At 46.8% G+C, this 16,702-nt stretch overlaps 2 non-coding genes across 2 annotated transcripts; both read left to right on the forward strand.

Annotated features, from left to right (window-relative positions):
* The first annotated feature begins 14,152 nt into the window (after positions 1-14,152).
* On the forward strand, positions 14,153-15,982 carry LOC149086358 (small subunit ribosomal RNA). Its single transcript, XR_016192733.1, has one exon. It is a non-coding gene; the product is annotated as a small subunit ribosomal RNA (ribosomal RNA).
* Positions 15,983-16,458: 476 nt separating this feature from the next.
* Positions 16,459-16,613, forward strand: LOC149086359 (5.8S ribosomal RNA). Its single transcript, XR_016192738.1, has one exon. It is a non-coding gene; the product is annotated as a 5.8S ribosomal RNA (ribosomal RNA).
* The last annotated feature ends 89 nt before the right edge of the window (positions 16,614-16,702 follow it).

The raw sequence follows: 16,702 nt of genomic DNA on the forward strand, positions 1-16,702 counted from the left end.
ATTTTTCTCGGACATAGAAATTTTTTTCGCTCTCTCTCGAAGAGCTGAAAGGGGACGGCGCTTGATTGACATCGTGGAAGGCCGATGACAAGGAATTCATCGCATTAAGAGTTGACAATTACATCATAGTCGATTGGTGATGGAGAAACAATATGCGATGCGTGACAAAGTGTTAGCTACTACATTGTTTCGTCTGGGAATATACCTGATATCAGCTCCCACTCGTCCTACTTTCCCTACTTTTTGGTAAAATGTCATACTTTCTAGTTTTTTCTTACTTTTCCTACTTTTTTACCAAATTCTATCGACAAAATTTGTGTAATTGGTTTTAATTGAGCAGGCAACTATTTATAAATAGCCAAATATTAGAAATGTTGGAGAATGCAATAAATGATTCGGCCGAAGCAGACATTTTATCATTTTTGAGGTTATTTGGAGGGGGGGGGGGTGTATGTGGACAATTTGGTTGATTAATTTTTCATTTGCTTAGTTTGAGGGTTAAACAAGTATAGTAGTCATTAGATGGGAAAAATAATTTTGTATTTATTACTTCGTAGTCTTGGACAGTAGCTAACATTCATCATTCAATGTAATATAATTTATATGAGGAGAGACAGCAAAGAATTATCTGTGGTTTCTAGTACACTGTTTTGGCCAAAAATTGTTTTTGTAACCATTTTGTAAGTCATTTATCAATTTGCTTTGGCTTGAGTGAATCTTATAGGAAACCGAAATAGTGCTACGAAAGAAAAAGTTAATTGAAAATGAAATTGTTTTTAAAATTTGTTTAAATTTGAAATTTTTTTTTCCAAAAAAAACATACATTACGCGTTTAGGGATTTTCTTCCATTACGCTATGATTATGTTGTGTAAGGGGGGGGGGGTTACCCTCCGCATCTTACTTTTTAGTCGTGCGTTTTCCTACTTTTTCTCATTTTTTGAGTGGGAGCCCTGGAGTAGTAAATTCTGCGATATAATTCAATTGCCATAGTTGTCGAGGCGAAGCTTTGTTTAAACTTTATAACTCCCTTAAAATTTGTTTAATCCTAAAACGCTAAAGCAAAAAAAAAAAAACCTTTCCATATTAGTTTTTCACAAGGAATCACATTTGTCATTATTGAGTGGTCGATAAATACCACCCTGTATAAAACCGGACCATAACTGATACTGGCAATTGGTGTTTAATGCAACAGTAACAGGGGTGTTTGATTTGATTTTTTTTTTCTTGACGTGAATACATTTTTTAAATCATCTGACGATATTGAATGCAGTCTAAATTTTCGTGAGGAAAATTTAAATGCTGATACCTCAGAAAATATTTAGAATATGTAATATTAGAATATGAATTTTAGAATATTAGAATATGTCGAAGATTTTAATGTCTGCGGGTAAATCTTGTTAGAAACAAATCCAATGATAGTCCAATTCCGTCTCTTCGTCACACGCTGGTGGTCTTGAACTTCACGTAGGGACATTGCAAATTTTCGGAGAAAATAATTCTGCCGTGCGTCGAAGCTGCTTATCCTCGGCCTTCCGCGACAGCGTACCGTCTTTCTTTCCATGTCCCTACGTGCATCTGCAGACGGGAAGGTGCGTGGGAGAGACGGACGACAACCTCGCTTTTCATCGGCGTTCCGCGATATCAAGCACCGTCAGCTCTTCGAGAGAGAGCGAAAAGATTTCTATGTCCGAAAAAAATTCAATGTCCGAGAAAAATTCTATGTCCGAAAAAAATTCAATGTCCCTACGCGCATCTGCCGACGGCAAGGTGCGACGGAGAGACGGACGACAACCTCGCTTTTCATCGGCCTCCCGCGATATCAAGCACCGTCCCCTTTCAACTCTTCGAGAGAGAGCGAAAAAATTTCTATGTCCGAAAAAAATTCAATGTCCCTACGCGCATCTGCCGACGGCAAGGTGCGACGGAGAGACGGATGACAACCTCGCTTTTCATCGGCCTCCCGCGATATCAAGCACCGTCCCCTTTCAACTCTTCGAGAGAGAGCGAAAAAATTTCTATGTCCGAAAAAAATTCTATGTCCGAGAAAAATTCTATGTCCGAAAAAAATTCAATGTCCCTACGCGCATCTGCCGACGGCAAGGTGCGACGGAGAGACGGACGACAACCTCGCTTTTCATCGGCCTCCCGCGATATCAAGCACCGTCCCCTTTCAACTCTTCGAGAGAGAGCGAAAAAATTTCTATGTCCGAAAAAAATTCAATGTCCCTACGCGCATCTGCCGACGGCAAGGTGCGACGGAGAGACGGATGACAACCTCGCTTTTCATCGGCCTCCCGCGATATCAAGCACCGTCCCCTTTCAACTCTTCGAGAGAGAGCGAAAAAATTTCTATGTCCGAAAAAAATTCTATGTCCGAGAAAAATTCTATGTCCGAAAAAAATTCAATGTCCCTACGCGCATCTGCCGACGGCAAGGTGCGACGGAGAGACGGACGACAACCTCGCTTTTCATCGGCCTCCCGCGATATCAAGCACCGTCCCCTTTCAACTCTTCGAGAGAGAGCGAAAAAATTTCTATGTCCGAAAAAAATTCAATGTCCCTACGCGCATCTGCCGACGGCAAGGTGCGACGGAGAGACGGATGACAACCTCGCTTTTCATCGGCCTCCCGCGATATCAAGCACCGTCCCCTTTCAACTCTTCGAGAGAGAGCGAAAAAATTTCTATGTCCGAAAAAAATTCTATGTCCGAGAAAAATTCTATGTCCGAAAAAAATTCAATGTCCCTACGCGCATCTGCCGACGGCAAGGTGCGACGGAGAGACGGATGACAACCTCGCTTTTCATCGGCCTCCCGCGATATCAAGCACCGTCCCCTTTCAACTCTTCGAGAGAGAGCGAAAAAAATTCTATGTCCGAGAAAAATTCTATGTCCGAAAAAAATTCAATGTCCCTACGCGCATCTGCCGACGGCAAGGTGCGACGGAGAGACGGATGACAACCTCGCTTTTCATCGGCCTCCCGCGATATCAAGCACCGTCCCCTTTCAACTCTTCGAGAGAGAGCGAAAAAATTTCTATGTCCGAAAAAAATTCAATGTCCCTACGCGCATCTGCCGACGGCAAGGTGCGACGGAGAGACGGATGACAACCTCGCTTTTCATCGGCCTCCCGCGATATCAAGCACCGTCCCCTTTCAACTCTTCGAGAGAGAGCGAAAAAATTTCTATGTCCGAAAAAAATTCTATGTCCGAGAAAAATTCTATGTCCGAAAAAAATTCAATGTCCCTACGCGCATCTGCCGACGGCAAGGTGCGACGGAGAGACGGACGACAACCTCGCTTTTCATCGGCCTCCCGCGATATCAAGCACCGTCCCCTTTCAACTCTTCGAGAGAGAGCGAAAAAATTTCTATGTCCGAAAAAAATTCAATGTCCCTACGCGCATCTGCCGACGGCAAGGTGCGACGGAGAGACGGATGACAACCTCGCTTTTCATCGGCCTCCCGCGATATCAAGCACCGTCCCCTTTCAACTCTTCGAGAGAGAGCGAAAAAATTTCTATGTCCGAAAAAAATTCTATGTCCGAGAAAAATTCTATGTCCGAAAAAAATTCAATGTCCCTACGCGCATCTGCCGACGGCAAGGTGCGACGGAGAGACGGATGACAACCTCGCTTTTCATCGGCCTCCCGCGATATCAAGCACCGTCCCCTTTCAACTCTTCGAGAGAGAGCGAAAAAAATTCTATGTCCGAGAAAAATTCTATGTCCGAAAAAAATTCAATGTCCCTACGCGCATCTGCCGACGGCAAGGTGCGACGGAGAGACGGATGACAACCTCGCTTTTCATCGGCCTCCCGCGATATCAAGCACCGTCCCCTTTCAACTCTTCGAGAGAGAGCGAAAAAATTTCTATGTCCGAAAAAAATTCTATGTCCGAGAAAAATTCTATGTCCGAAAAAAATTCAATGTCCCTACGCGCATCTGCCGACGGCAAGGTGCGACGGAGAGACGGATGACAACCTCGCTTTTCATCGGCCTCCCGCGATATCAAGCACCGTCCCCTTTCAACTCTTCGAGAGAGAGCGAAAAAAATTCTATGTCCGAGAAAAATTCTATGTCCGAAAAAAATTCAATGTCCCTACGCGCATCTGCCGACGGCAAGGTGCGACGGAGAGACGGACGACAACCTCGCTTTTCATCGGCCTCCCGCGATATCAAGCACCGTCCCCTTTCAACTCTTCGAGAGAGAGCGAAAAAATTTCTATGTCCGAAAAAAATTCAATGTCCCTACGCGCATCTGCCGACGGCAAGGTGCGACGGAGAGACGGATGACAACCTCGCTTTTCATCGGCCTCCCGCGATATCAAGCACCGTCCCCTTTCAACTCTTCGAGAGAGAGCGAAAAAATTTCTATGTCCGAAAAAAATTCTATGTCCGAGAAAAATTCTATGTCCGAAAAAAATTCAATGTCCCTACGCGCATCTGCCGACGGCAAGGTGCGACGGAGAGACGGATGACAACCTCGCTTTTCATCGGCCTCCCGCGATATCAAGCACCGTCCCCTTTCAACTCTTCGAGAGAGAGCGAAAAAAATTCTATGTCCGAGAAAAATTCTATGTCCGAAAAAAATTCAATGTCCCTACGCGCATCTGCCGACGGCAAGGTGCGACGGAGAGACGGATGACAACCTCGCTTTTCATCGGCCTCCCGCGATATCAAGCACCGTCAACTCTTCGAGACAGAGCGAAAAAATTTCTATGTCCGAAAAAAATTCTATGTCCGAAAAAAATTCAATGTCCCTACGCGCATCTGCCGACGGCAAGGTGCGACGGAGAGACGGATGACAACCTCGATTCTCATCGGCGTTCCCCGATATCAAGCACCGTCAGCTCTTCGAGAAAGAGCGAAAAAATTTCTATGTCCGAGAAAAATTCTATGTCCGAAAAAAATTCAATGTCCCTACGTGCATCTGCCGACGGCAAGTTGCATCGGAGAGACGGGTGACAACCTCGCTTTTCATCGGCGTTCCGCGATAACGTGCCGTCCCCTTTCAACTCTTCGAGAGAGAGCGAAAAAATTTCTATGTCCGAAAAAAATTCTATGTCCGAAAAAAATTCAATGTCCCTACGCGCATCTGCCGACGGCAAGGTGCATCGGAGAGACGGGTGACAACCTCGCTTTTCATCGGCCTCCCGCGATATCAAGCACCGTCCCCTTTCAACTCTTCGAGAGAGAGCGAAAAAAATTCTATGTCCGAGAAAAATTCTATGTCCGAAAAAAATTCAATGTCCCTACGCGCATCTGCCGACGGCAAGGTGCGACGGAGAGACGGATGACAACCTCGCTTTTCATCGGCCTCCCGCGATATCAAGCACCGTCAACTCTTCGAGACAGAGCGAAAAAATTTCTATGTCCGAAAAAAATTCTATGTCCGAAAAAAATTCAATGTCCCTACGCGCATCTGCCGACGGCAAGGTGCGTGGGAGAGACGGATGACAACCTCGCTTTGCATCGGCGTTCCCCGATATCAAGCACCGTCAGCTCTTCCAGAGAGAGCGAAAAAATTTCTATGTCCGAAAAAAATTCTATGTCCGAAAAAAATTCAATGTCCCTACGCGCATCTGCCGACGGCAAGGTGCGACGGAGAGACGGGTGACAACCTCGCTTTTCATCGGCCTCCCGCGATATCAAGCACCGTCCCCTTTCAACTCTTCGAGAGAGAGCGAAAAAATTTCTATGTCCGAAAAAAATTCTATGTCCGAGAAAAATTCTATGTCCGAAAAAAATTCAATGTCCCTACGCGCATCTGCCGACGGCAAGGTGCGACGGAGAGACGGATGACAACCTCGCTTTTCATCGGCCTCCCGCGATATCAAGCACCGTCCCCTTTCAACTCTTCGAGAGAGAGCGAAAAAAATTCTATGTCCGAGAAAAATTCTATGTCCGAAAAAAATTCAATGTCCCTACGCGCATCTGCCGACGGCAAGGTGCGACGGAGAGACGGATGACAACCTCGCTTTTCATCGGCCTCCCGCGATATCAAGCACCGTCCCCTTTCAACTCTTCGAGAGAGAGCGAAAAAATTTCTATGTCCGAAAAAAATTCTATGTCCGAGAAAAATTCTATGTCCGAAAAAAATTCAATGTCCCTACGCGCATCTGCCGACGGCAAGGTGCGACGGAGAGACGGATGACAACCTCGCTTTTCATCGGCCTCCCGCGATATCAAGCACCGTCCCCTTTCAACTCTTCGAGAGAGAGCGAAAAAAATTCTATGTCCGAGAAAAATTCTATGTCCGAAAAAAATTCAATGTCCCTACGCGCATCTGCCGACGGCAAGGTGCGACGGAGAGACGGACGACAACCTCGCTTTTCATCGGCCTCCCGCGATATCAAGCACCGTCCCCTTTCAACTCTTCGAGAGAGAGCGAAAAAATTTCTATGTCCGAAAAAAATTCAATGTCCCTACGCGCATCTGCCGACGGCAAGGTGCGACGGAGAGACGGATGACAACCTCGCTTTTCATCGGCCTCCCGCGATATCAAGCACCGTCCCCTTTCAACTCTTCGAGAGAGAGCGAAAAAAATTCTATGTCCGAGAAAAATTCTATGTCCGAAAAAAATTCAATGTCCCTACGCGCATCTGCCGACGGCAAGGTGCGACGGAGAGACGGATGACAACCTCGCTTTTCATCGGCCTCCCGCGATATCAAGCACCGTCCCCTTTCAACTCTTCGAGAGAGAGCGAAAAAAATTCTATGTCCGAGAAAAATTCTATGTCCGAAAAAAATTCAATGTCCCTACGCGCATCTGCCGACGGCAAGGTGCGACGGAGAGACGGACGACAACCTCGCTTTTCATCGGCCTCCCGCGATATCAAGCACCGTCCCCTTTCAACTCTTCGAGAGAGAGCGAAAAAATTTCTATGTCCGAAAAAAATTCAATGTCCCTACGCGCATCTGCCGACGGCAAGGTGCGACGGAGAGACGGATGACAACCTCGCTTTTCATCGGCCTCCCGCGATATCAAGCACCGTCCCCTTTCAACTCTTCGAGAGAGAGCGAAAAAATTTCTATGTCCGAAAAAAATTCTATGTCCGAGAAAAATTCTATGTCCGAAAAAAATTCAATGTCCCTACGCGCATCTGCCGACGGCAAGGTGCGACGGAGAGACGGATGACAACCTCGCTTTTCATCGGCCTCCCGCGATATCAAGCACCGTCCCCTTTCAACTCTTCGAGAGAGAGCGAAAAAAATTCTATGTCCGAGAAAAATTCTATGTCCGAAAAAAATTCAATGTCCCTACGCGCATCTGCCGACGGCAAGGTGCGACGGAGAGACGGATGACAACCTCGCTTTTCATCGGCCTCCCGCGATATCAAGCACCGTCAACTCTTCGAGACAGAGCGAAAAAATTTCTATGTCCGAAAAAAATTCTATGTCCGAAAAAAATTCAATGTCCCTACGCGCATCTGCCGACGGCAAGGTGCGACGGAGAGACGGATGACAACCTCGATTCTCATCGGCGTTCCCCGATATCAAGCACCGTCAGCTCTTCGAGAAAGAGCGAAAAAATTTCTATGTCCGAGAAAAATTCTATGTCCGAAAAAAATTCAATGTCCCTACGTGCATCTGCCGACGGCAAGTTGCATCGGAGAGACGGGTGACAACCTCGCTTTTCATCGGCGTTCCGCGATAACGTGCCGTCCCCTTTCAACTCTTCGAGAGAGAGCGAAAAAATTTCTATGTCCGAAAAAAATTCTATGTCCGAAAAAAATTCAATGTCCCTACGCGCATCTGCCGACGGCAAGGTGCATCGGAGAGACGGGTGACAACCTCGCTTTTCATCGGCCTCCCGCGATATCAAGCACCGTCCCCTTTCAACTCTTCGAGAGAGAGCGAAAAAAATTCTATGTCCGAGAAAAATTCTATGTCCGAAAAAAATTCAATGTCCCTACGCGCATCTGCCGACGGCAAGGTGCGACGGAGAGACGGATGACAACCTCGCTTTTCATCGGCCTCCCGCGATATCAAGCACCGTCAACTCTTCGAGACAGAGCGAAAAAATTTCTATGTCCGAAAAAAATTCTATGTCCGAAAAAAATTCAATGTCCCTACGCGCATCTGCCGACGGCAAGGTGCGTGGGAGAGACGGATGACAACCTCGCTTTGCATCGGCGTTCCCCGATATCAAGCACCGTCAGCTCTTCCAGAGAGAGCGAAAAAATTTCTATGTCCGAAAAAAATTCTATGTCCGAAAAAAATTCAATGTCCCTACGCGCATCTGCCGACGGCAAGGTGCGACGGAGAGACGGGTGACAACCTCGCTTTTCATCGGCCTCCCGCGATATCAAGCACCGTCCCCTTTCAACTCTTCGAGAGAGAGCGAAAAAATTTCTATGTCCGAAAAAAATTCTATGTCCGAGAAAAATTCTATGTCCGAAAAAAATTCAATGTCCCTACGCGCATCTGCCGACGGCAAGGTGCGACGGAGAGACGGATGACAACCTCGCTTTTCATCGGCCTCCCGCGATATCAAGCACCGTCCCCTTTCAACTCTTCGAGAGAGAGCGAAAAAAATTCTATGTCCGAGAAAAATTCTATGTCCGAAAAAAATTCAATGTCCCTACGCGCATCTGCCGACGGCAAGGTGCGACGGAGAGACGGATGACAACCTCGCTTTTCATCGGCCTCCCGCGATATCAAGCACCGTCCCCTTTCAACTCTTCGAGAGAGAGCGAAAAAATTTCTATGTCCGAAAAAAATTCTATGTCCGAGAAAAATTCTATGTCCGAAAAAAATTCAATGTCCCTACGCGCATCTGCCGACGGCAAGGTGCGACGGAGAGACGGATGACAACCTCGATTCTCATCGGCGTTCCCCGATATCAAGCACCGTCAGCTCTTCGAGAAAGAGCGAAAAAATTTCTATGTCCGAGAAAAATTCTATGTCCGAAAAAAATTCAATGTCCCTACGTGCATCTGCCGACGGCAAGTTGCATCGGAGAGACGGGTGACAACCTCGCTTTTCATCGGCGTTCCGCGATAACGTGCCGTCCCCTTTCAACTCTTCGAGAGAGAGCGAAAAAATTTCTATGTCCGAAAAAAATTCTATGTCCGAAAAAAATTCAATGTCCCTACGCGCATCTGCCGACGGCAAGGTGCATCGGAGAGACGGGTGACAACCTCGCTTTTCATCGGCCTCCCGCGATATCAAGCACCGTCCCCTTTCAACTCTTCGAGAGAGAGCGAAAAAAATTCTATGTCCGAGAAAAATTCTATGTCCGAAAAAAATTCAATGTCCCTACGCGCATCTGCCGACGGCAAGGTGCGACGGAGAGACGGATGACAACCTCGCTTTTCATCGGCCTCCCGCGATATCAAGCACCGTCAACTCTTCGAGACAGAGCGAAAAAATTTCTATGTCCGAAAAAAATTCTATGTCCGAAAAAAATTCAATGTCCCTACGCGCATCTGCCGACGGCAAGGTGCGTGGGAGAGACGGATGACAACCTCGCTTTGCATCGGCGTTCCCCGATATCAAGCACCGTCAGCTCTTCCAGAGAGAGCGAAAAAATTTCTATGTCCGAAAAAAATTCTATGTCCGAAAAAAATTCAATGTCCCTACGCGCATCTGCCGACGGCAAGGTGCGACGGAGAGACGGGTGACAACCTCGCTTTTCATCGGCCTCCCGCGATATCAAGCACCGTCCCCTTTCAGGTCGTCGAGAGAGAGAGAGAAATTTCTATGTCCCTACGTGCAGCTGCCGCCGACCAACGCAGAGATAGAAAGGGATGCCAACGCCACTTTCAGGACGTTGCTCGCGGAGGGATTCGAAAAAAAAATTGCCCCTCCGTGCAGCGCGAACCCGAAAGTACATTCAGAGAGAAGCGGTAGCAATACCGGTCTTTGTGGGCTTGCTCTCTAGCATTCGTTCCGTTCGACCGACTACGAGATCTGAGGATAATCTTCTGTGGGGGATAAGAAATAGAACAAACACACAAGTAATGGGGGGGGGGTGTCACATCGCTTGAGTTTAATATTATTCAATGGCTTATAAATAAATCTATGTTCCATCGAATTAAAAGATATTAACTAATAACTAAATACATGTGATTAGTTAGTGATATATTACAATTTTTCATTTTCTCTTTGCAAGGAAGACAGATGTCTATGAATTTGATGGGTACAGTGATGTATGCGTGCCATTGCTCTAGTAGTGTGGAAGTGAGAAATGTTAGACGCTGGTGTGTCACCAGTACAATACCTCAGAAGAAGATACCTGACAGATGCAGTTCATCTAATTCGCAGTTAAGTCTTCTGTGACGAGTGAAAAGTTGTCCGGTTGTGTTCGTTGGTGTGTGTGTGTGTGTGAATTAAAGTTGGTTCGAGATGGAAGAATAAAAAGGCATTGATATCTGTGTTACGCAATTGATGATGGTAATTAATAAGACTTCAAAGTGAAAATCCGATATCACAAAGAAAGCATCTGTTGATCTCAGTTTACATGGCTGTGAAGCAGTAGTGTGTAGTGTTTGAACTGTTTTGTGCTAGTGAGAATTTTATTGTGATTTTATTGACGAGCAGTCCTGGAGAAAGTGTGATCATTGTGAGTTGTTGACACTTCTCTGCGGGTGGTGCACGGTGCAGGTGAGTTTCAACCATTTCCATGTTTCAACATTATGAAATGAATAATTTATGTCAGGGATTAGGTAGCTATTTCATGAAGGATTTGTTTATTATGAATTCTCTCCTAACGTAATCGCTTTGATTATTTGTTAATATACAGCAACAGCAAATTTGATACGAACTTGCACAAAAGAATGGAAACAAATACATGAGGAAATGAAACTTAACAAAATGAAAAGCAAATGAATGGCCAATTTAAATGATCTGCAGCAATGGTTTTGACACTTAATTGTTTTTGAAGATTACGTAACTCTATTTACCTTTACTGCACACGAAAAATTTTTCTCAAAAATAAAAATATGCAAGCTGATAATTTGCTATGAAAATTTGTAACATAACGTAAGCCGTGCAATGAACTAGGATCTTGTCCAATCATAATAATTAAGTAAATACTTTGAGAATGAAAAGGAAATGGAATGTTTTTGTTAAAATTCATGTACGGTTACACGAGAAACTCTCATAACTGTGAGAATATTTTGTATGTAGTTCATTGCACACACACACATAACAGTGATGGTTGTACAGCATTAAAAGTACTCAAATAAATGGTGTGGTTTTCAGTGTACAATGTCTGGCATAAGTACTGAAAACGAGCAAATTCTGAGGACATAACGTGTAATATCTCAAAAAACATTACTTATTATTCAAAATTTATTATTCAAAAATATTTACAAAAAGAAATTACTCTCAAAATTTATACTTCAAACCCCACTGGTTTTGTGAAAATCACACTTAATTTAAAAAATAAAGTACTGTCTGTGTAGTGAAATGGCAACCAGAAATTTGTGAAAGATTGGCAATGCTTCTGAAATCTCTTATGTTCATTCATTCGCATATGAATTTTCACAATGAGATGTTTAATGCATTACAGAATAGTTACATTGTGAAAAACAAGATGCAATATGAATATCATTATTACAAGCACAAGATCCAGTGTTAACGTCACACATTGAAATTCCACCTCGCCTTGTTCGGGTAGTAGTATATTGTTCGTGTGTTACATTGCATGTAACTTTTTTGTTGTGTAATGATCTACAATGGGAAAAACATATTAATGGAAGGAATACAGTACAAAAGAATACCCATGTAAAACACTATCATGTAACCTAAAGAGAAATGGTCAAGTTCAGACAAGTTGATTGCTTGTAACGTATGGTATCTATCCACACGCGTGCATATTCTGAGTTTTCATATTGCAGTGAGAGAATATTACTTGTGGGGAGATGTTTATTATATATTTGATGAAATGATTGAAATTAGCACTTTATTAAACTCCAAGCAACAGCATTTGAGCTTTTTCTTGCACGAATGATGAAACGTTGGAAAAGGAGTTGATGTTATTACTTGTACCGTTACCTGTGTGGAATAGATTTGTGTCACAAATTAATAGGCTGGGCTTTTATGATGGGCTAGGATGCATGTGAGGGTATCATTAATTAATTAAAGTTGTGGTAGCAATTAAAGTGGCTGCAGAGGACGTGGGAAGTGTTGTGTCGAGAAAAGTTTAGGCGGCGTAATGTTGCCAATGTGCCATTGATTGTGATTACAGTTATTTAATTACTTAATTTACCTTAGGTTACTGCTAATGGGTGGTGTGTTAAACGTTGTGAAGGTGAGAATTAGCTCAACACATTATTTTAATTAAGGGTAGGGTAACGGTGGAATTGTAACTTTAACGAGAACTGGGTAACCGTTGTTTGGGATGATGACTGTTGATCCCCAACTGCTCTGTTGGTGAAATGTGAGGTGCACGTGCATTGTTTAATGTGTTTCAAGCTTTGTTTGTGTCTGTCTGATTGATGTACAGCCTGCTCACTGGTTGTAAGTGTGAATGTAACGTTTAACGAGCGAAGGTGTGCAGTATAGGTTTGTTTTGGATATGAAAAAGCTTCGCCACCAGTGACGTGTGTGCCAATTGGTATTGTGTGATTCTTTAGAGTGTTGTGATGAAGGAATGAGCTCTACTTTCTGTGTGGTGGCAGTTTTAGGAAATGCTGTGGTGCTTTTAGAAAGTGCAGCAGTGTTAACGCCCTCGTTATCTTTAACGAGGCGTCTGTAAATGAAGTTTGCAGTGAATTAATTGGCCAAGTGGATTGTGTAATCGGTGCACGTGACGTGGGTTGTGCTGGTGTCGATGAATCATAACGATTTTGAGGGTTTAAACGTTTTATTGGGGCACGGGGAGATTTTTACTGTAGTGGCGAAGGGTCGTTGGAATGTATTTGAACGAGGCGGTCTCTTGATGGGTAGAAAAGCAGTTTCCAGCCAAATTTCACACTGCAGCTGTTGGATAGTGTCGTGTTTATGGTCGTCGTAGGCTGTTGTGACTGATTGCTGCATTTTTTTGCAGGGAATAAGCTGTTGTGAATGTTTTTAGTGGTGTCGTGGCATTTTAACGAGGAAACCCATGCGAGTGCACTGTAATTGCTTCTTACTGGATTCAGAGTGCTGGGACTGCATCATTTTGAGGCTTTTCACATTGAATGAGCTTAAATTAATCGAAGGCAAGCTTTTAATGTGGTTTCCGGTGGTTCTTTTTTCGATTTATAGCCTGTTGGAAAACCTGGCTAATGCTAAGCGAATGGCGTGAACGTGGTATCTTGAACGATATTTTAAATGCACTTCCTCCGATCGGATTTTAACGGTTCGAATGTTTTTTTGCGTGGAATGGATGGATCTTTCTGTTTACGTAATTAGTTTCGGGAATGGATCGGCGGATTTCGCCGTTTCGATGCGGAAAGTGCGGCCCGTGTTAAGTCTACGGAGCCCCATGTTAAGTCTACGGGCGGAGTGACCCCCGCGAGATCGCAAATTTCGACCCCTTCCCGTGAAGTAATCGTAAAAATAATTACGGATTCGTAGAGGGGAGATTCCGGAGATGCGATTAGACACCTCGTTTGAGGAGATGGATGGATTTTCGGAGGGATCGCGGCTCGGTAAAAAAGACGAAATTTTCTTCGTCGCCGGGCAGGGGAGAGCGTGGGGAAGAGGGAAAACGTGTAGTGGAAGCCGTGCGAAACTTCGAAACTATATATGTGGGGACACGGTTGGCGCTGATCAATTGGAGCTTGTAGCTGTGGTTACATTTGCGAAGGCTCGTTGTTCGGCTAAGATCGGGTAGTTCCCCGGCAATCGCTTGGGACTCAGGACTGCCTACGGCTCCCCTCTAGTAGCGGGGTCGATTCTCGGGTTCGCCCGCTCCTGAGGCATCCTGGTCCCGCGGCGCTCGGCTTGGGTAACCGAGGCGCCGAAGAAGGCGGACGCGGACCGTAGTGACGGGGTTGCGTGGCCGCAGGGTGGGGATTCTAAGATCCCCACCGAACTAGCCCGGGGTTCCTAGGAGCCCCGGCGAGAATGAAACACGGACCGTTGTGGCGGACGATTTCGGTTTCGGTGATCGGAACGAGAAGACGATGAGGGAGATGTGCCGAACACGACGCGGCCGCCATCGCGCGCCGCTCGGGGGAGGTCTCGACCTCGGATCGGATTTTTCCGAGCTACCGCTACCTGGTTGATCCTGCCAGTAGTCATATGCTTGTCTCAAAGATTAAGCCATGCATGTCTAAGTACAGGCTTTAACAAAGTGAAACCGCGAATGGCTCATTAAATCAGTTATGGTTCCTTAGATCGTACCACGTTACTTGGATAACTGTGGTAATTCTAGAGCTAATACATGCAGCAGAGCTCCGACCCCGCGAGGGGGACGAGCGCTTTTATTAGACCAAGACCAATCCGTCGTCCTCCGGGGCGACGGCATTCGGTGACGACTCTGGATAACTTAGGGCCGATCGCACGGGCACGTCCCGGCGACGTATCTTTCAAGTGTCTGCCTTATCAACTGTCGATGGTAGGTCACGCGCCTACCATGGTCGTAACGGGTGACGGGGAATCAGGGTTCGATTCCGGAGAGGGAGCCTGAGAAACGGCTACCACATCCAAGGAAGGCAGCAGGCGCGCAAATTACCCACTCCCGGCACGGGGAGGTAGTGACGAAAAATAACGATACGGGACTCTCTCGAGACCCCGTAATCGGAATGAGAGGTTCTTAAATCCTCCGGCGAGGATCTATTGGAGGGCAAGTCTGGTGCCAGCAGCCGCGGCAATTCCAGCTCCAATAGCGTATATTAAAGTTGTTGCGGTTAAAAAGCTCGTAGTTGGATCTCGGTCCCGGGGTCGCGGTCCGCCAGACGGCGGTCAACCGCGGCCGACCGGACGTCACAGGCCGGGTCCCCGCGATGGCCTTCGCCGGCTGTCGCGGGGGGCCGGCGAGTTTACTTTGAAAAAATTAGAGTGCTCAGGGCAGGCGAAGAATTGCCCGGATAATGGTGCATGGAATAATGGAACAGGACCTCGGTTCTATTCTGTTGGTCTCCGGAACTGACGGTAATGATTAAGAGGGACGGACGGGGGCATTCGTATCGCGGCGCTAGAGGTGAAATTCTTGGACCGCCGCGAGACGAACTACTGCGAAAGCATTTGCCAAGAATGTTTTCATTAATCAAGAACGAAAGTCAGAGGTTCGAAGGCGATCAGATACCGCCCTAGTTCTGACCATAAACGATGCCGACCGGCGATCCGCCCGAGTTCCTCAAATGACTCGGCGGGCAGCTTCCGGGAAACCAGAGTTTTTTGGTTCCGGGGGAAGTATGGTTGCAAAGCTGAAACTTAAAGGAATTGACGGAAGGGCACCACCAGGAGTGGAGCCTGCGGCTTAATTTGACTCAACACGGGGAAACTCACCCGGCCCGGACACCGGAAGGATTGACAGATTGAGAGCTCTTTCTTGATTCGGTGGGTGGTGGTGCATGGCCGTTCTTAGTTGGTGGAGCGATTTGTCTGGTTAATTCCGTTAACGATCGAGATTCTAGCCTACTAAATAGAGGGCTCTTGCGAGTCCGAGGGCCCGTCTTCTTAGGGGGACGGGCGGCGTCCAGCCGCACGAGACGGAGCAATAACAGGTCTGTGATGCCCTTAGATGTCCGGGGCCGCACGCGCGCTACACTGAAGGAAACAGCGTGTGTTCTCCCGGTCCGGCGGGACCGGGTAACCCGCTGAACCTCCTTCGTGATAGGGATAGGGGATTGTAACTGTTCCCCTCGAACGAGGAATTCCTAGTAGTCGCGGATCATCAGTCCGCGGCGACTAGGTCCCTGCCCTTTGTACACACCGCCCGTCGCTACTACCGATTGAACGAATTAGTGAGGTCTTCGGACTGGCGTTCTCTCTGGGCATCCGTCCGGGGGGACCTGCCGGAAAGATGACCGAACTTGTTCGTTTAGAGGAAGTAAAAGTCGTAACAAGGTTACCGTAGGTGAACCTGTGGTAGGATCATTAGAGAGATTTGTCGAGTTCTTCGCAAGTCGCCTCGTGATCGAATGACTCCGCGCCGAGCCAAGACGGCCGGAGAAGGAAAAGAAAAATGAAACACGGATAGACTTATCTATGAAGCGGCCTGAGAGCCCGAGAGGAGGAGAAGGCAAAGAAAATGAAACACGGATAACGAGAACGAAAGTACGCAAAATCGAACGAGAACGAAAGTTCCCAAAATCGAACGAGAACGAAAGTTCCCAAAATTCGAACGAGAACGAAAGTTCCCAAATAGCAGAAAGACAAGAAGACTCCCGTTCTCGCCCCGGTTACGGAGCCAGACGCTGTCGCTCCCGACGCGCCGGAAGCGCGTCGGACCGGGTGTCCTGCGGGAGGAGAAACGAGTAAGGCAGCGTCAAACTTCCAAGTCGTGAGGCTAAAGTCCCAGGCAGAACGCCGCTCCGGCGGCTGTTCGCGGGGACGGCACAAGGAAAGTGCGTAACGACTCTGAGCAGTGGATCACTCGGCTCGCGGATCGATGAAGAACGCAGCCATTTGCGAGACTTGGTGTGAATTGCAGGACACATTGAGCATTGACTTTTCGAACGCGCATAGCGGCCTCGGGTTGCTGCCCGGGGCCTCGCCTGTCTGAGGGTCGGATGAAGCTTGCACACGGTGACCGAGTCCCCGAACCTACGCGAAAGAGAGAGTTCGTGATGCGGGGCCGCCGCTGGCCGCTAAGAGCGG

Source organism: Pholcus phalangioides, unplaced genomic scaffold (assembly GCF_987345545.1).
Source record: "Pholcus phalangioides strain wild (caught in Gottingen) unplaced genomic scaffold, Ppha-v1.0 ptg000005l_1, whole genome shotgun sequence".
Classification (NCBI taxonomy): Eukaryota; Metazoa; Arthropoda; class Arachnida; order Araneae; family Pholcidae; genus Pholcus; species Pholcus phalangioides.